This window comes from Macaca mulatta, chromosome 18 (genome assembly GCF_049350105.2).
Source record: "Macaca mulatta isolate MMU2019108-1 chromosome 18, T2T-MMU8v2.0, whole genome shotgun sequence".
NCBI classification, from domain to species: Eukaryota; Metazoa; Chordata; class Mammalia; order Primates; family Cercopithecidae; genus Macaca; species Macaca mulatta.
In genome coordinates this window covers 23254335-23271648 of record NC_133423.1, presented here as the reverse complement: position 1 = coordinate 23271648, position 17314 = coordinate 23254335, and the positions used below count along the sequence as shown (strand labels likewise).

At 42.3% G+C, this 17314-nt stretch overlaps 2 protein-coding genes and 1 non-coding gene across 8 annotated transcripts in view; 1 reads left to right on the top strand and 2 right to left on the bottom strand.

The window, feature by feature from the left end:
• ATP8B1 (ATPase phospholipid transporting 8B1) overlaps window positions 1-17314 on the bottom strand; it is a 160898-nt gene that overhangs the window by 92373 nt on the left and 51211 nt on the right. The gene's annotated exons all lie outside the window — the stretch shown is intronic.
• Window positions 1-17314, bottom strand: part of NARS1 (asparaginyl-tRNA synthetase 1) — a 191611-nt gene that overhangs the window by 133278 nt on the left and 41019 nt on the right. The gene's annotated exons all lie outside the window — the stretch shown is intronic.
• LOC114673949 (U6 spliceosomal RNA) lies at window positions 14827-14933 on the top strand. The gene has a single exon (XR_003724787.1). It is a non-coding gene; the product is annotated as a U6 spliceosomal RNA (small nuclear RNA).

The window sequence follows — 17314 nt, the reverse complement described above, 5'->3', positions numbered from 1 at the left end:
ATGTCACTTCCATGATTATGTTATAAAAAACCATGACTCCCTTCTTGCCAGTCAACTCTTTCCCCTTCCTGGCTTTGGTGAAGCAGCTGCCCTATGGAGAGGCTCACATGGCAAGACACGAAGTGAGCACTGACCAACAGCCAGCAGGGACTGGAGTCCTCAGTCCCTTAAGGAATGCAGTGAATTTTGCAATCACTATATGAACTTGGAAGCAGATCCTTCCTCAGTCCTGCCTTCAGATGAGACATCTGGCTGGGCTGACACCTTAATTGTAGCCTTGTGAGAAATCCTGATATGGAGAACCCAGTTAAGCTGTGCTCAGACACTTGATTCATGGAAACCATGAGATAATAAATGCATGTTGGTTTAAGTTGCTAAGTTTTGGAGTAGCTTGTTACACAGCAATCGATAACCAATACACATACCATTAGTCACAAGTAATAATTCTAGGGTCAGGCACGCAATGTGGCCACTATTATTCCCAAGGTATTCCATAGAGCTCCCATCTAAAAGGCAGCAGAAATCTTCTCTATTATCCTAGTTAGTCCAGACCCTGTTTGGAATCTGCCCAGTATTCTTTTATTTACTTCTTTGAGACAAAGTCTCATTCTGTGGCCCAGGCTGGAGTCCAGTGTTGTGATCTCAGCTCACTGCAACCTCTGCCTCCCAAGTTCAAATGATTCTCTTGCTTCAGACTTTCCAGTAGCTGGGACTACAAGTGCATGCCACCACACCTGGCTGATTTTTGTATTTTTAGTAGAAACGGGTTTTACCTTGTTGGCCAGGCGGGTCTCGAACTCCTGACCTCAAGTGATCTACCCACCTCGGCCTCCCAAAGTGCTGGGATTACAGGCATGAGCCACTGCACCCGGCCAATGCTCAATTATTCTTGAAAGTAAAATGACAAACTTGATGACAGTTGTAATTAGATAAAGAATCTCATGAAGCAATAGTAATAAAATGTATCTAAGATCTACATTAAATTTAAACTTTATACTATTATAGAAACAGCATAATTACAGTTCCCAGCAGGAACAGGATTACATCTTTTTTCCTCCCAAGGCAGGACCGAAAAAAATCTAGAAGCCTGGGATAAGTAACATAAAACTAAGGGATCAACAGTATCAATGTAGTGGGGACAATTCAGCCAGGATCTTTACACATGATAGAAAAGGCTGCCCTGGGTCCACAGCTTCACCCCCTATTCCTCAGAAAGTCCACCCCAGAGCCCTTTCTCACAAAGGAAGATTGGCTCCCTGGGTGCGGCGGCTCACACCTGCAATCCCAGCACTTTGGGAAGCTGAGGCAGGAGGATAATTTGAGGCCAGGAGTTCAAGAGGAGTCTGGGCAATATGGCAAGACCCCATCTCTACAAATAATAATTTAAAGAACTAGCTGGGCACCTCTAGTCCCAGCTATTTGGGAGGCTGAGGCAGAAAGATCGCTTGAGCCCAGGAGCTCAAGGCTGCAGTGAGTTAGGATCATGCCACCGAACTTCAGGGTAGGTGACAGAACAAGACCCCGTCTCTATTTTTTTTAAAAAAAAAAAAGCCTGGCTCTTGTTTCATTCTGCACAATTTCAATGGCGGTCATTAGAAAAGATACAGGGGAAATTTCAACACCTTGGCCTTTCAGAGATGAGCAGATTTTTCATTCCCCTGGCTAAGGTTCAAAGGATTTCTTAGTCCAACATTGCCATGGGCTCCCAGCATTTCCTAGTAATATTGTATTTCTTCTAATCCATATAAGGTAGCCCCTTCCAGGACAAAGGATTTTTCATACACATTGTCTCATGCAATTGTCATGGAATTATGCTGAGGCGAGTCGCCAGGCAATGTCATTACCTTCTTACTAATGGAAAAATCTGGGGTGGTTTCAAAGCTTGCCCGAGGTGATTTAACTCCTAGCTATTCAGGCGCTCTCCACACACATCCCAGCTCTGCGCTCTCTGTGGTACAGTGAACGCAAATCGTGGATTCAGACTGGAATACAGGCTCTGCCCAGGAAGCATCAGAGCCTGCTCCCACTCCCAACATCACCTGCTTCCCTCCCTTCCCCACGCCTGCTAACAACATCATTAATCACAAGAAAACCCTAAGCAAAGGAAGAATTTGACAAGCAAAATCAATCAACCTTTGAGGCCCACAGGCAGATCTATCCCACGCTAATGAATTCTAAAATGTAAAATGCTTCCCAGTGTATGCCACCGAAGAGTGAAGTGAGATCAATCATTATTTCCTAGGCGGTTTTTGAGCTGGGCAACCTGGGAGTCACAGACGTGAGCAAGAACTTGGGGTGGGTGGGAGAGAGATACTAAGGAACCAAAAGAAAAAACTCAGAGGCAGGAAAATGCAATGGAAAGGCCCAGGACCAGTACAGCTGGGAGATGTGGGGGAAAGAGCAGAGCTGGGGAAAGGTCGTTTTGGAGTCACCTTCAAAAGTAAGGTGGCCCATGCAGCCTTGACAAGGCTTTATTCTAGGGAGTGAGAGGGCCCGTGGAAGGCAAAAGAAAGAAATCTGATCTGCACAGCGCTCATCTGACAGGGGGAAGAGTGTGAGTAGCAGGGAAGGTAAGATCCTAGGAGGGAGACTGTTCAAAAGTCACCCTCGAAACAGCATCTCCTTGTCACAGTTTCTTCACCGGGAACACCAAGTGGTTCCACCTTATTACCTCCACCATCACACTCAGCAGCAACACTCAGTGCGTGAATCTAACCACAGCAAGAAGAAACACAGGTCTGGGCCAAACGCGGTGGCTCACGCCTGCAATCCTAACACTTTGAGAGGCCAAGGCGGGCTGATTGCCTGAGGTCAGGAGTTTGACACCAGCCTAGCCAACATGGTGAAACCCCATCTGTACTTAAAATACAAAAATTAGCTGGGCATGGTGGTGTGCACCTGTAGTCCCAGCTACTTGGGAGGCTGAGGCAGGAGAATCGCTTGAACCCGGGAGGCGGAGGTTGCAGTGAGCCAAGATCACGCCACTGCTCTCCAGCCTGGGCGACAGAGTGAGACTCTGTACCAAAATAAATAAATAAATAAATAAATATATAAAAAATAGAAAAAAGAAATACCGGCCTGAATTGGGGTGGTGGCAGCTAGAAAAATGTGCTTAAAATGAAGGCAGGGTGGGGCTGCCATTCTTTTGTCTAGAAAATGAAGGGAAAAAAAGTAAATAAAAGACTGGGCTGGTTCCCATAGGATAAGAATGCTGTAGTTCCCCAGATGTTTATTTTGGAGACTCCGCCTCAATCCACAATGTACTTTTTATAGTAAATAATGAAAGTTACCAGGATAAAAGCCTTGTTATTTTTATATTCAAGCGTCATCCTTACTTGTTAGGGACAATAGTCTCATTTTTACCCCATTACTATTGACTCTATAATTAGGCTTTAAAGTTATATTCACATTTGAATAAAACAAAGTCATAGGAGCTTTATAATTGACAGCTACTTGGAAGCAAACCCTCCAGGGTAAAATAAGTCTGTCAAGCTGAATTCATTTTAATGTTAGAAGAGTCACCAAGCTATTAACACAAGGATTGCACTCCCGAAAGACATACGAATCATCATAGCTTTCTGGAACAAAATATAAACTTTGAAACTTTTGATCTACAGAGAGACAACTTATATTACCCATCCAGACTCACTAGGAATGGCTTGTTTGAATGAAAAGGCAGTAGAAGAGGCAGATAAGTAAATAGAAATAATAAACACATAAAATGATACAATAAAAGATTACTCTTACTAGTAATCAAAGAATGGCAAGTTGATGAAAACATAGACACTATTTTATGCCTATTCAGTTGACGCTATTCAATATTTTCTTTTTCTTTTCTTTTTTTTTTTTTTTGAGAAAGAGTCTTGCTCTGTCGCCCAGGCTGGAGTGCAGTGGCACGATCTTGGCTCACTGCAAGCTCCGCCTCCCAGGTTCACGCCATTCTCCTGCCTCAGCCTCCCAAGTAGCTGGGACTACAGGCACCCGCCACCACACCTGGCTAATTTTTTGTATTTTTAGTAGAGATGGGGTTTCACCATGTTAGCCAGGATGGTCTCGATCTCCTGACCTTGTGATCTGCCCGCCTCAGCCTCCCAAAGTGCTAGGATTACAGGCATGAGCCACCATGCCCAGCTACTATTCAATATTTTCAGTGTCAGCAGTGGAGATGAATGAATCCTCACCCACCTTGCTACTGACCTTGAAATTAATATATACATTACTGATGGCAACGCTTTATGTACCCAAAACACTAAAGATATATTTGAAGCAATCACCTCATTTACAGAGCCTTTTCCAACAGGAACACTTCAATAAAAGGACTCTTACTCAAACTTTTTTTTTTTTGAGACAGAGTCTTGCTCTGTCACCCAGGCTGTAGTGCAGTGGGGAGATCTCGGCTCACTGCAACCTCTGCCTCCCAGGCTCAAGCAATTCTCCTGCCTCAGCCTCCCAAGTAGTTGGGATTACAGGCATGCACCACCATGCTTGACTAGTTTTTTATTTATAGTAGAGACAGTGTTTCTCCATGTTGACAAGGCTGGTCTTAAACTCCTGACCTCAGGTGATCTGCCCGCCTCAGCCTCCCAAAATGCTGGGATTACAGGGCTGAGCCACCGCACCTGGCCACAAATTTTTTGATTGGCATCATTGGTTATAAAAAGCAGAAATGGAAACCACATGAGTGTCCAACAAGATCTCATGGTTTTACAATTTTTTTTTTTTTTCTGACGCAGGGCCTTGCACTGTCACCCAGGCTGGAGCTCAGTGGCGTGATCATGGCTCACTGCAGCCTCAACCTCCTGGGCGTCAGCGATCCTCCCACCTCAGTCTCCCCAAGTAGCTGGGACCACAGGCACATGACACCACAACTGGCTAATATTTTGGGAAAATTTTTGTAAAGACGAGGTTTCACTGCATTGCCCGGGCTGATCCCAAATTCCTGGCCTCAAGCAATCCTCCCACCTCAGCCTCCCAAGGTGTTGGGATTATATGCATGAGCCATGACACCTGACCTATAAATTTTTACGTTTTAGTGTAGCTATTAAAAATAACAGCTATTTGTAATAACACTATGAGATCAAACATAGGAAATGTTTTACAGTATTAACCGTGGGGGCGAGGCAGAAATCAGAATTGTGTTCTATAACTGCAGCTTTGTAAATAATACGTTTGTTTTTAGAGCTAACATTTGCACTGAAAAATACATAATTCTCTGTGTGTTTTTCCTTCCAAAATAATCAGCAATTAATAATAGCTATCCACCCCCTATATCCAAACACTGCTGAGCAATTGCTCATATACTGGGTACATTTTGTGCAATTTTTACAGCACACACAAAAGGAAGGGCTTATCCTCATTTTGTGGGCTTAGAGAGGTTAGGTGACTTACTTCTCTAGGGTCACATATTGAGGTTTCTACCAGGTCTGTTTGTCCCCAGCTCTCTTATGATTTGTCCCAGTGCTGTTCAAAGGGGGTGAAAAGTTGGATCAGGCGATTAGGATTATGCCCACTGATGCTTACTTTTTTTTTTTTTTTTTTTTTTTGAGACAGAGTCTCACTCTGTCACCCAGGCTGGAGTGCAGTGGTGCGATCTCTGCTCACTGCAACCTCCGCCTCCCTGGTTCAGGCAATTCTCTCCTGCCTCAGCCTCCTGAGTAGCTGGGATTACAGGTGCACGTCACCACGCTCAGTTAATTTTTGTATTTTTAGTAGAGACAGGGTTTAACTGTATTGTCTAGCCTGGTCTCAAACTCCTGACCTCAAGTGTTGCACCTGCCTTGACCTCCCAAAGTGCTGGGATTATAGGTGTGAGGCACTACCGTGCCCGGCCACCGATACTGTCTTAATATCTTTCTGTCTCTTTGTCAATGATTACTAAAACAAAAATGGTAGCATGGAAGTGGGTTCATGGAACCCAGTGTCCATGGTGCACGGAAGTGAGCTCAGAAGGGATGGTTTACATGTCAAGGCAGAAGAGATGAAACTTGCCACATTTTGTCCCTTGTATTATATCTTTCCGGTACGTTAGTAAACCGAAGATTCCATCTCCCTCCTAAGGATGGTGAGCTGCACGACATGTAGTCTGGGTCCACCTTTTCCTCCAAGAGCCCTTTCTGATCCTCAGCAAAGATCCCCAACCATTGCTTAGCACTAAGGACAATGGACCTTGAGTGCCCTGGAGAGGGGCCAGTGACAAAGACAGCTGGAGAGGGGCCAGTGACAAAGACACTGACAAAGACAGTCAGTGGCCCTGGCTGGGTGCAGTGGCTTACACCTGTAATCCCAGCACTTTGGGAGGCCGAGATGGGTGGATCACCTCAGGTCAGGAGTTCAAGACCAGCCTGGCCAAACATGGTGAAACCCTATCTCTACTAAAAATACAAAAATTAGCTGGGCATGGTGACAGGCACCTGTAATCCTAGCTACATGGGAGGCTGAGGCAGGAGAATTGCTTGAACCTGGAAGGCGGAGGTTGCAGTGAGCTGAGATCGCACCACTGCACTCCAGTCTGGGTGACAAGAGCCAGACTCCGTCTCAAAAAAAAAAAAGAAAGAAAAGTCAGTGGCTGTCCCTAGTGATCTGCATCCAAAGCTGTGGCTTAGCTGAAAATGCTAACAGATGCTCTTAAAATTCCCACATGGCACCTTTTCATATGTAAATGTCTGAAATTTCCAAATATTTATATGTAAACACGTTCCAAAGCTTAAACAGACACTAAGGTGACTGGCATAGTAAGTATGATTAGGGCACTTACTTGGTATCTTTTCTAGATACTACCATGGTTTCCTGAACATCTAAGACTGGTCAACAGTCTTACCTCTCATTCCATCTGAAGGTTAACACCTTTACAAATTCTGGGTCTGAGATATTTAATCACTGTCTCTTGTGCTGTATTTCAAGTCAGGTTAGAGTTCTCAACTTAGATTACAAATTCTTCCAAGGCAGCAGAGTTCACATCCTAAGTTTTTGACCAAGATTCTACTACAAACATATGGTTAATATTTTATAGGTCCCTTGGAAATATTTGCATTTGGCTTGAAATACCTACAGAGCTTCCTACCAACAGTCAGCAATTCTATCTGTTCTGGCTTTCGGAGTTTGAACAGGTCAAATAAAAGGAGTGTGTCCAAGCTTCTCCTACAAATCTATCAGTTTAAGGACCCATGGTAAGACTTCTGATGTAAGGCTTCTGAAACTTCCCAGGAAGTTTTCCTAGGATGACGGTGCGTGCGTTTACAGAGAGCTAACTATGTGTTCTATGCATCAGGCTCTGCACTATGTATTCGCATTAGCTTAGTTTGTTTGTTGAGGATCGAATTATTATCCCCATTCTACAGATAAAGAAACCTAACTGAGTAGATTGCAAAAATTTTCTCCCATTCTGTAGGTTGCCTGTTCACTCTGATGGTAGTTTCTTTTGCTGTGCAGAAGCTCTTTAGTTTAATTAGATCCCATTTGTCTATTTTGGCTTTTGTTGCCGTTGCTTTTCAATCATCCATTGATCCCAAGTAGTACCAATTTATTAGGAACAAGAAATGTGACCATATTATTTGTTCTGAAATTACAAATAGTGTCTTATATAAAATCATTAATAGCCCAGAAACAAAGTCAAAAATCAGTTAGACTGTATTGCAAGTTTCTAATATTAATCCTCAATAAAGATTTTTAGAAATCCAAAAAAAAAAAAAAAAAAGAAAAAGAAACCTAACTGAGAGGTTAAGTTCTTTGCCCAAGGACATACGAGGGGTAACAGGAATAAAATCCCTTGGAGACATGCTGCCACAAGCCAAGGAACTTCCAGAAACTAGGAGAGAATCCTGAAACAGATCCTTCCCCAGCACCCTCACAGGGAAGATGGCCCTTCAAAACCTTCATCTTGAACTTCTGGCTTCGAGATTTGTGATACGATAAACTTCTGTTCTTTAAGCTGCTCTGTGTGTGGTACCTTGTTACAGCAGCCCCAGCTAACTAATATATGGCTTTAATGTGTAGCTTTAACATTGCAGAGGGCTTTTCAAATTCCTTAATTCCAACAAACAGAGGCTTCACAGTCAGGTACTGCAAATTTGTTACTTGATGTCTTTAAATTCTGAATCCACCTTTGCCAATGACTATGTACACAAAAGGAAAAACTGTGGTTACCTTTCATAACAAGTTATATAAATAAGACCTAAATGACCATGTTTTCTTTTCTCTCTTCTAATTACCCAAAGGTTAAGCATGCTGTTTTAAAGTTTAATTTAATTTGATTTAATTTTGCAGCTTACCCAGGTTTAAGAGTTATTTGCAGAGAATAACCAGAAGGAACTGCAACTGGTGTTTAATGCAAATAAGGCCAGGCTACTGAACTAGGGATGACTCATGCAGGCCTTGTGCAAACATCTATTTTGATTTGCATTTAAGAGAAAAGGTACACCTGTAAAAGTATCCAACATGTATTAAAATATCTTTGAAATGTTTTGGAGTTTTCTGTTCCACCTCTTAAAAAACGCATGACCCCAGGAAAAATGCTAATGTATTCTAGAACGTTTTCTGCTGTGATATTTTCTCCTCCCAACCAATGTTTGCTTCCCCTTTAAAATCTCTGTGTACTTTCATGGGTGCGGTAGCACATGGTGATGAGGGCTTGGGTTTGATTGGGTAATGCTCACCCCATCTCCAGTCCCTGCCCCACAGAGGCAAGTAGTACAGAGAATATATATACATGATTCTGACATAAAATACAATGTAAAGCCAACCAAAATGTTTGCGTATTTTTTGCTTTTCCACATTCCCCCTTCTCCATAGACCTAGACGTCAATCAACCTGCATCTCCTATAAAGAGAAAATGACTTTCTTGAATGCAACTGGACTCCAGTGATAAAGAAAACAATCCTCTTTAACTTTATTGTTATCAAACTACTATTTACGACTTTTATCTTACTCAATTAATGCTATTATAAGCTCTTATATATTCAACATGTTATTAACCTGAAAACTTACCCCCAAATTAACCTGATTTGGGTGAAGACTCCCTATAGAACTCTGAGTTGAGTCAGGAAGATTGATCCATTATTTAGGAAACAGAGCTCACTGTCATTGTCCCCTGTAGGTCTGGGGACAAAGCAAGCTCTGGCTGAATTGTCTAGGGGATTCTCTCCCTTCCAGCAAACTCATCTCCTTCCTACCCCACCTCTACTCTTGTGAGCAAACCCTCGGCTGTCCATCAATAAATCAATGCCAGGGATAAATTCCCAACAATAGCAAATCTAACTGGTCTGAACTCGATACTTTAACACATTGATCCTCCTGACTTCCCAGAGCTCTTTTTAAAAAGAAAGGAAAGAAAATGGAATTAGTGTAAGAATAGAGAGAAGAACATTAAGGATAAACTAGGGGTTTAGGGCCAGGGGCAGTGGCTCACACCTGTAATCTTAGCACTTTGGGAGGCCAAGTTGGGAGGATCTTGAGGTCAGGAGTTTGAGACCAGCCTGGCCAACACAGTGAATCCCCATCTCTACTAAAAATACAAAAATTTGCCAGGCGTGGTGGCGTGAGCCTGTAATCCCAGCTACTTGGGAGGCTGAAGTACGAAAATCTCTTGAACCTGGGAGGTGAAGGTTATGGTGAGCCAAGATCATGCCACTGCACTCCAGCCTGGGCAGCACAAATGAGACTCCATCTCAAAAAAAAAAAAAAAAAAAAAAAGAAAAACAGAAAAAAAAGAAAAGAAAGAAAGAAAGACAGAATAAACTAGGGGTTTAAATAGTCCCTAAATCGGCAGTCAGAAATAAATCAGGAGTACTCGCACACTGCACAACTCAAAGAAAATTACTGAAAAGCCTTTAAATGTCACATGGATTTGAACTTTACTATTAGATATCTGGGGCTAATTAACATATTTTCAAAGATGTTTTAAAAGCGCTGTGAATAGACTGTGCTCTGGATTTATATGATGCCATCCTTTCAAATATTTCAGTGTTGTGACGTAGGTTCTTTTGCAGTATTCATCAATGAAAACCTGGGCTACACTCAAGATCAAAAGCTGGTGTTTGGGCCACAAAACAGGTCACCTCCAAGTGCTCCTCAGCTAGGCCTGCCTTGCATGTCTGTTCCTAGGCTCGTTCTGGCTATGGCCCCATCCATCCTCAAAGTCCAACCTACTCTTTTCCTCCTTCATCTTAAGAGATCTGTCTACAGTGAATTTGTGTCTTAGTTTTCCAAAGCTCAAACCTCACGCACAGAACAATGTTGCACTAACCACGACAACTAACTTTGTGCATGTGTCACATGAGTATTTAAATATTATCAATGTTTGGCTTGGGCACGATGGCTCACGCCTGTAATCCGAGCACTTTGGGAGGCCAAGGTGGGTGGAACACTTGAGACTGGACTTCGAGACCAGGCTGGCCAACATGGGGAAACCCTGTCTCTACTAAAAATACAAAAAGTTTAGCAGGGCGTGGTGGCGCACACCTGCTGTAATCCCAGCTACTTGGGAGTCCGAGGCACAAGAATCGCTTGAGCCCAGGAGGTAGAGGTTGCAGTGAGGAGAGATCGTGCCACCGCACTTCAGCCTGGGTGTGAGAGCAAAACTATCTCAAAAAATAAAATAGAATAAGAAAATAAATATTATCAATGCACGTTATGGTTTAAACATTAGTAATTTAGGCTATCAATAAGGAATTTTGGGTTGTGCCTGTGGCTCACACCTGTAACCCAGCACTTTGGGAGGCCAAAGCAGGAGGATCACATGAGCTTAGAAGACCAGGCTGGGCAGTATGGTGAAACCACAGCTCTACAAAAAAATGTAAAAACTAGCAGGGCACGGTGGTGTAGCTGTAGTCCCAATTACTTGGGTGGCTGAGGGAGGAGTATCACTTGATCCAAGGAGGCAGAGGTTTCAGTGAGCCAAGATACTGTCTCAAAAAAATAAAAAAAATAAATAAAAAAGGGAATTTAGTTTGCTGTCTGGACCAAACACAAAATACAATTACACTCACCATATTCTGAAATCAGAATCAAGGACTCTCAAGAAACGGCTTCCATAAGTCAAATGGGGATCTGCAAGGCTTTCAAATTATCTTCAAAATCTATTTGATAGACATTTCTGTTGTGCTTCATTATGGAAATTACTAGATTTTCATACACGCGTTAGAACTTGGAGAGGCTCTATCTGCTCTGGCCCTGCCCGTTGCAGGCCCTACCCTAGCTCCAGCCACCTTCTGCCCACCTCACAAGTACACTCACAAGGGCAGCTAGGCACCTTCATTCCTTTTCCAGGTCCTCAAATCCCAATGTAATGGCTTTATCATTTGTGCTTTAACAACTTATTGCCTGAACCATTCTTTGCATTATGGCTTGTACTGTGGTTGTTTTTCTTTCTAACATAGTAAAAATCCAAAGGTGCAGGCAAGGCATGGTGGCTCATGCCTATAATCCCAGCACTTTGGAGGGCCGAGGTGGGCAGATTGCTTGAACTCAGGAGTTCAAGACCAGCCTGGGCAACATGGTGAAACCCCATCTCTACAAAAAAATACAAAAATTAGCTCGGAGTTATGGCGCACACCTGTGGTCCCAGCTACTTGGGAGGCTGAGGTGGGAGGATTGTTTGACCCCAGGAGGCAGAGGTTGCAGTGAGCCATGATTGCACCATTACACTCCACCCTGGGCAACAGAGTGAGACCCTGTCTCAAATAATAATAATAATAATGAAAATCTAAAGGTGCAAGACCATTGCCTATTCCTCTTATTTCTCAAGTGGGGCAGAATCAAGAGATGGTTAAAGGCTCCTGTCTGAGGATAGACAGACAGGGGATGAAATCCCAGCTCTAAGGCCTACCACCTGCAGAAGCTTGGGAAAAATATTCTTACTAAGCTCCCACTTCTCCATTTATAACATGAAGATAATGGTTACCTTACAGGGTCCTCGTGAAGCTTAATCTTGATCCCATGTAAAGCCCTTAGCAGTGGGCACAGTATGTGGCCCCAGATATCCACTTAGTGAGGCATTCCAGTGATGCGTTTCATCAGAAATTCAGTAAGACACATAGATATAATTCATAATATTTCCTCCTTCAATAAAACTTAGTTTATTATTAACTATTGTAAACCTGAAACATCAGGGAACTTAAGTTTTCAAGTGAAAAACAGAGTAGGAAAACAATAAAAACCTTTATAATTGCACTTCACAGCTTGCAAAAGCTTTTCACATACCATTAACATATTATCTATAAAACATCGTTGAAAAGTAGATTATTTTCATTTTATTCTCTACAATAGCTCCATTGTCCAAAACAGCATGTAACACACAGTAGAGCTTTCATAAAGAACTACCAAATGTAGAATCGAGCTCGGAGTTCAAGGCTGTATCCAGATTCTCAGAAATGATAAGATGTAGAGGAACCAGAACCAGATCTTAGCATCTGAATCCAAATCCTGCATCCTTTCCCCTCAATCACACTGTCTCCTGCCCCCAGGGTAAGGTTTCACAGAACTGTAATTATTTAAGACATTCTATATTTTCTAGATGACAATAACTTCAAGATAAGTGGAGTGCTTAAAAAACCCCGATTAAACGACAACAAAAAAAGATCACTCTTGTGTCAAAAGGGAAGAGATAGCCAGTAATATAACTACTTTGATACACATTTTTGCTTTCCTCAAAGTATACTCAGCAAACCACCTTGATTTTTCACCTGTATGAACAAGTGAAACAAACCAAATTTCAAAACCAGGTTGAATGGAAAGATGCATTGGTTGAACTTGCTTGGAAATAATATGAAGAGAGAGGAAGTGGACAGATCTATAGATAAAAACAACATTGGCCTTTGCCATGAACAAGGGGGTTCATTTTCCTATTTCTACATACATTTGAAATCTTTCTAAATCAAAACAACACCAATAACAACAACAACAACAACTCTCCTTCAAATAAACCAGTGTATTAACATTAGGTCACCATTGTGTAAGGCACATGTGTACTAATCACTAACACAGGCTCTGAAGGGAACACATGCTTTGTGCAGCCATTGGCTCCATCTTGAAAACTCAGATATTAAATAATTTTTTCATAGACAGTTAGAAGGAGATTATTTTAAAAAATGAAATATAGGCCGGGCACAGTGGCTCATGCCTGTAATCCCAGTGCTTTGGGAGGCTGAAGCAGATGGATCACCTAAGGTCAGGAGTTCATGACCAGCTTGGTCAACATGGTGAAACCCCATCTCTACTAAAAATACAAAAATTAGCTGGTTGTAGTGGCGCACTCCTGTAGTCCCAGCTACTCGGGAGGCTGAGGTAGGAGAATTGCTTGAACCTGGGAGGCGGAGGTTTCAGTGAGCCAAGATCACACCACTACACATCACCCTGGGCTACAGACAGAACAAGACTCTGTCTCAAAAAAAAAAAAAAAAAAAAAAAGAAATACTCCTGAATATTTAATAAAATGAAAATGTTATAGAAAACCATGTTTTATGAGTTGGGGCCACTGCATTTGCACTGGACTTGAGGAGGCATATTTGCTCTTTGGTTAAACAGGAATATTTAGCATTTACTTGTTTTTTTTGTGCATTACAATTTTTTTCTTTTAAGAATCAGTTTCGGCCTGGCACAGTGGCTCACGCCTGTAATCCTAGCACTTCGGGAACCTGAGGCAGGTGGATCACTTGAAGTCAAGAGTTTGAGACCAGCCTGGCCAACATGGTAAAACCCTGTCTCCACTAAAAATGCAAAACTTAGCCAGGCATGGTGGCACATGCCTGTAATCCCAGCTACTCAGGAGGCTGAGGCAGGAGAATTGCTTGAACCCTGGAGGGGGAGGTTGCAGTATGCCAAGATCGCACCACTGCACTCCAGCCTGGGTGACAGAGTGAGACTCTGTCTCAAAAAAAAAAAAAAAAAAAAAAAAAAAAAAAGGTTATGAAGTAATATTGCTGTTCTTCAGTTTATCATCTGTAAAATGAATAAAAACAATAGCAGCTGCCTTTTACAGCTGCTGTGAGGATAAAATGATTCAATATATGGAAAGGTCTGGAATAGGGCTTGATCCAAAGGAAGTCTTAGTAACTATTAGCTGTTGTTATTCTTATGTGAGAGAACTAAATACTAGGAGAAGAAACACATCACCAAATTGACACTTCAGGGACAGCTGAGAAGTTACTACAGCCCACGCCGGGGCTCAAATTTACTTTCGTGTGTTGAATCATTAATAGCAAGGGAAATACCTAACTCGTAACCTACTGTGCTCAGGCCACAGGAAAATGTCACCCTAGTAGTGAGAGAGACATTAAATATTTTACTCTACCAGCTGCTCAGAGCAAAGCAGCCTGGGGTGTATCCATTACTGCCTCTTTCAGATCTCCTGAAACATGTCACAAACCCCAAACTCTGGAATTTCGAATATAATATGAACAAAGCATCTTAGAGTTGGTATCTTTGCATAGTGAGTAAATGTGGGATTTTTCAGAGTGATAAAGTGTTTTTGTTTATGGTGTTTGTTTTTTTGAGAAATAGAAATTGTCTTTATATCTGACACCTCTGCCACAATATCCAGTGTATATCTTGCCAGTAAGAGACACATTACACCAGCCAGCCTAAAATAGTCTCAGGTTGTTTACCAACAATGTGTAATTGTGCATTGGAGAACCCAGAGCTGAACGTATTCATATATTCATGTTACACTCCCATCAGAACTGCCTTATTAAATGGTTCTAATGCTAGCATCGTACATAAATGGTAAAATTCATGCATTATATAACAACATCAACATTTGGGAAGGGAAAGATTATAACAGACGCTGAATCTTTTAATTTTTTCTCTACCAAGATAAAAAAAAATCCTTGATATGTGCTTGCTTCGGCAGCACATATACTAACATTGAAATAACGTAGACAAGATTAGCATGGCCTTTGTGCAAGGATGACAAAAGAATTCATGAAGCATTCCATTTGTAAAAATAAAAAAAAAAATTAAAACCCTTGATAAAATGTCCTGCGGTTTTGACAGTTTCACACTGACTGCTTAATTAAGTTAATTCTGGATTATGTGTGTTGACTGACTGATGTAGTCATTATCGGTGAATCCCAGGCTGGTCTCCCTTTCTGGTCAGCTGCCTGGCCTCACCGAAGTTTACATAGGCAAACTCCCAAAGGGAGCTTTTAACTTTTAACTGTTTAAAAAGCAGTTAGAGGTGATCAATATTCTAATTGTTTCCAGGTCTTGAAAACAGAGAATCCCATATTCTCTCCTGTTCTCTACACAGTCACAACAGTGCGATTCCAATTCCATTCAGTCCCCAGCCATAACATAATTAACAGCGCAGCTCTGCCAGGGACAGACAGATGAGGAGGGCTTGTGTGCGCCCAGACACCAGGCTCCCTGCTGAACCATTTGAGCTTAAGTTACGTAGTTCATTATCCCCCTTTACCCCTAAATACTTCAGGGATAGTCTCTCACATTCTCTTACATAACCACCGTAGAATTATCAACTTTAGACAATTTAACATGAACAATAACATTCACAGTTATCTAATAGTCTGATTTTGTCATTGACCCAATGATGTCAGTTATAGTATTATTTTTCCTCCAGCACAGGATGCAGTCTAGAATCAGGTTGTTACTTTAAGTAGCCATGCCCTTTAATCTGAAACATTTCCACAACATATATATATATATATATATTTGAGACTGAGTTTAGCTCTATCTCCCAGGCTGGAGTGCAGTGGCACGATCTTGGCTCACTGCAACCTCCACCTCCCGGGTTCAAGCTATTCTTGTGCCTCAGCCTCCCAAGTAGCTGAGATTACAGGTGGCCGCCACCATGCCCAACTAATTTTTATATTTTTAGTAGAGACAGGGTTTTACCATGTTGGCCAGGCTGGTCTCTAACTCCTGACCGCAGGCAATCTGACCACCTTGGCCTCTGAAGGGGTGGCCTGCCCCTCCAGACCTGTGGGCGTTTCTCGTTAGGTGGAACTAGAGACTTGAGAAAAGAAATGAGACACAGAGACAAAGTATAGAGAAAGAAAACGTGGGCCCAGGGGACCGGCGCTCAGCACACAGAGGACATGCACTGGCACCAGTCTTCGAGTTCCCTCAGTATTTATTGATCATTATCTTTACCATCTTAGAAAAGGGAAGTGGCAGGATAATAGGATCATAGTAGGGAGAAGGTCGGCAGAAAGACGTATGAATAAAGATCTCTGTGACATAAGTTTAAGGAAAAGTGCTGTGCCTTGATATCCATATGTAAACATCTCCATAAACCTTTTTAATGCATAAAGAGCAGCATTGCCGCTAGCACATCCCACCTTGGGGTTGGGGGTAGGGTCACAGATTAACAGCATCTCAAATACAGAACAAAATGGAGTCTCTTATGTCTACTTCTTTCTATGTAGACACAGTAACAGTCTGATCTCTCTTTCTTTTCCCCACAGGCCTCCCAAAATACTGAGATTACAGGCGTGAGCCACCGCGCCCAGCCTCCACAACTTGTATTTGTCATTTACAACACTGACATTAAAAGATTATGGTATTCCTTCTCTCTCTCTCTCTCTCTCTCTCTCTTTTTAAACAGAACCTCCCACCTTTGGGCTTTCTCGGTCATTTCTTTGGGATTGAATTCAAGGTCTCTGTTCTTGCTGGAACATCACATAGGTGATGCTGTGTCCTTTCAGATGTGACATCTGGAGGCACATGAGGTCTCCGCCCCTTGTCAGTGATTGCATTTTGATTTTATACTTTGGTCATGTGGTCAACGTGTTGTTTGATTTCTCCACTGTATATATTTTTTGAACTTGTAATTTGTGGGGAGACACTTTTAAGACATTGCAAATGTCCTGCTCCTTATCACAATTTCCTCCTAAACGTGACATTCATGGACGGTACTCCCCTGATCCAGTCTCTACTACAATGGCCATGAAAGGACGATTTCACAGCACCCATTCCCTCCACGCACATTAGTCAGCCTGGGCATGCCGCTGTAAGCATAGCCTCCCTACTTTCCGCTTATCAGTTAGTAATTAATATGGATGTGTAAATTCCTATTTTTTTTCCAGTGGCATATAATTCCTTACTGTCCATAATTATTTTGGTGTCCACATGGTCCTTGGTTTGGCCAATAAAAGCACTTTCAAGCTAGCACCTGTGTCCTTGTGACAGGCTCCCGTCATTCTTTCAGCATGTCCATACCGTGTGACAATAACAAGATGTTCCAGGCTCAAGTTGTACCTCTCCTGCCCCAGCCTGTAATCAGCCATTTCTTCCGGTAGCCCTGGTTCCTTTGAATGGGAAATGATAATAGAGACCAAGATCTTGGCACTTGATGTGCTTGTTA